This window comes from Podarcis liolepis (assembly GCF_965112155.1).
Source record: "Podarcis liolepis genome assembly, chromosome: 5".
Lineage (NCBI taxonomy): Eukaryota > Metazoa > Chordata > Lepidosauria > Squamata > Lacertidae > Podarcis > Podarcis liolepis.
In genome coordinates, this window is record NC_139556.1 from 69,926,426 (window position 1) to 69,930,080 (window position 3,655).

Below are 3,655 nucleotides of genomic sequence, written 5' to 3' on the forward strand. Positions count from 1 at the left end.
CCATAATTCGTGCAATTCAAAATGAGTAGAGCTGTAAAACAAAACTCGTGCGTTGCTGAACTCTGCAGAGCGTGAGGACCACACAAAAGCTAATATCCTAAGAAGAGTAAACAGTACAGCTTCATTATGATATGTTTAGCAGACCTATGACACTGACATAGAGCCAGGATTTCTTTTCCAAATCCTGAAAACTGTGGCGTGAAGAAGTGTTGGCGTTCCTAAAGAAAGAGTGCATTTGGTTACAAGGATGGTAACAAATAGGCCCTAGTCTGAGCCCGAGAAAATGTTAATTGAAAGATATGACTATAACTGCAACCCCAGGGCTACATAACACACATGCCATGCTGTGAAAGTTGGAAATACCATTTTTATTATTGTTTCTGTTCAGCACGCACAACAACCATCTCTTTGCTTGTGGCCCATTTCAAATGTTAAGCAAAATAACTTAGGATGTTCTGTCCATTCTCTGCTGTCAAATAACAGCAAGCATTTCCTACATGCCTTTTTAGTTGGCGCAGTGTATCTCAGTAGAGAGCATGTGAATTGACATTTTCATTTTTGTTACTTTACACTTTACATTTTGTACGTGTACACAAACCCCAAAAAAGCAAACTGCGAATTGGCCCCCCAATGGAAAACACTGGCTTGGCTTATAGAACTAAACCACCTATTCAATAGTTCACCCATACACACACTCAATGCAAGTAGAATTATGTGAGTGTACAAACTAGCCGAAGGGATGCAGGTGGCACTGTGGGTTAAACTACAGAGCCTAGGACTTGCCGGGCAGAAGGTCGGCAGTTCGAATCCCCGCGATGGGGTGAGCTCCTGTTGCTCGGTCCCTGCTCCTGCCAACCTAGCAGTTCGAAAGCACGTCAAAGTGCAAGTAGATAAATAGGTACCACTCTGGCAGGAAGGTAAACAGCGTTTCTGTGCACTGCTCTGGTTCGCCAGAAGCGGCTTAGTCATGCTGGCCACATGACCCGGAAGCTGTATGCCGGCTCCCTCTGCCAATAAAGCGAGATGAGCGCCACAACCACAGAGTCGGTCACAACTGGACCTAATGGTCAGGGTCCAGTTACCCTTACCTATCTATAGTGCCAATAAGTTTGGTCACGACTGGACCTAATGGTCAGGGGTCCCTTTACCTTTACAAACTAGCCAATTGCACATATGCAAAATTTGCATGTGCTTCTCCGCCCCCTTTCTTTCACTGACTCCACCCACCACTGGCATGGAGTCCTCTGGAGATTGCTCAGAAGGGAATGTGGTCTCTAGACTCCCTGCTCCTAATTTAGACCACTGTATAATCAGGAATTTAAATAACACGGGGAGTGTACATGAGTAGAGAAGTCTTCCCACCACAGACATTTGGCTCCCAGTTTGCGAAGGATGGTGGGGATAGGTAACAAGGGCCAAGTGTTTCCTCCCTATTCTCCCTCTTGTTGCATGAGGGGCATAACTTCTTAAGCAGGGTCATGTCCACGGTAATTCCTTCAGCATAAAATGTTAATTAATTACATTTGTTGGCTCTCTAGCCTGCCACATCTTGAGGACTTGGGACAGATAATACTAAACTAAACAACCCCCCCCCCAACTGATAAAACCCATGCATAAAATCACTATCAAAATACTAATATGCTATGTCAGAATTAAAATTATTCCATATCTACCTCATCCTAGCCATGAAAAGCCAGCCCAAGTAAGTATATTTTACAGTACTATTGAGAAATATTTGGGCTCGGGCATTTGTGAGTCTGAAACAAAAAGGGATTTGTTTGTGTGTTTGTTTTTATTTAAGATTTTAGACTGCTTCTTAAGGCAAAGCCCTCCCATGGTGGCTTACCTACATCAATAAAACATTAAACCAAAACATCTTATTCTAATAAAACTGACCCATTAAAACTGCAGTTGAAAAACATTGCACAGGCCTGCACAACACTTACATAAAACCAATTTAAACAATTCAGAAGAAGATGTTCTAAAACTAGCAGTGGTATAAATAATCAAACACTCAGTCCATCCTTTCAGCCAAAAGCAGCATGGAGGAAGTGGTTATTTAAGGCTTGTTTTAAAACCATGTGCACATCCCTTGTAAGGAAATTCCCCAGTTATAAGGCCACCACTGAGAAGGCCCCATCTCTTGTGCCCATTCTATTGTTACAGTCAACCACCAAGAGTGGCTCTTGGTTGATCTTCACAATTACCATGGAACATAGAAGAAAAAGTAGAACTGACTCCAACTACAAAATCTGAGGCTGCTGAACAGACCCTTGGGCTGGAGTATTGTTTAGCGGGTTTTGTTGGGTGGTGTTGCTGTTGTTTCTGTTATTATTTTTTGTATCTTTATTTAAGATCTTATATTTATGTGCAAATCACTCAATTTGATTGTGTGCTTTTTCTTGTTTTGTTTATTGTGTATGACTGCTTTTGTTTTTGTTTGTAGTTATTTGATTTATTTTTTACATGTTGCAAGCCGCCTTGAGCATGATTTTAACTTTGGAAAGGTGGCGTGCAAATAACATGATTGACTGACTGTTTGATTTGAATTTCCTGAAACTGTACACAAACTGAAACACAGCTATCCTTTAAAAATCACACTTCTCCAAATTTTGTGATGCCGTTCACCTGTTAGGGAAAGTGTGTACACTGGGGAAAGAGTGGATAAAAAAAATGTATTAGTGTCTATAGCAAAATTCACATACAAAAATGTGCATTTTTTTGGACAAATGGACAGGAAAATGCAGATGACAATACTGATGAATTTTCATGAGAACTTAAAACACCAACACAAAAAATTATGTGGAAATGCAGTGAAATGAAGGGAAGAGAAAACGAAAACTGTCAGAATCTCCATGCCTATCCTCATGCTAAAGTGAACAAGCAGTCAGTGTGTGTGGTGTGTGTGTGTGTGTGTGTGTGTGTGTGTGTGTGTAAGAGAGAGAGAGAAAGAGAAAGAGAGAGAGAGCACGCTGCAGGTGTCATGAGATCAGGAGCATGGCTACTAGTGGTGTGAGCCTGCTCTTTTCTCCACACCTTTGCTGCATGCGTGAAGCCAACATTAAGTACAAGTGAGAACTCAGAATTGTTCAAGTGGGAAACTGAGGGCATTCGCTCCTCAAGAAATACTGGATTCTTGCAGAGAGTTGGATTAAATGACCTTTAGGGCCCCTTCCACCTGTACAATTCTATGATTCTATGAACACCTTCACATAAATGCATCAAAAATGAATGAATTCCAATGGCTGCAGGATACGGTTGAAACCATGAACAAAGGGAAAGGGGAACACCAGGAACTCATCAGTTTAGAGCCACATGCGTTGAGGTAAACATCATCTTTAAATGCCCAGAGGCAAGAAGCAGGCTGCACAGCTGAAATCAGATGAAGAAAAAGACATTTTGTCAATATTCCACAGCAGAGAAACAATTCAAATGCCAAGTTTTGGGAGACATTCTTCTGGGTCTAATTTTTTGTAGTTCTGCTGCACATTTCTCAGGTAGTTGTTTTTATTTCATTTGGCACACGTCCCAAAAGCTTTGTGTAGTTTGTTGTCAGAGCTGATCCTTTGTCTCCAAATATAGGGTGTCATATTAGATAGTAGCCTGTAAGAGAACGGAAAGCAACACATTCCTTCTTCACTTTCAGGTACAGTAC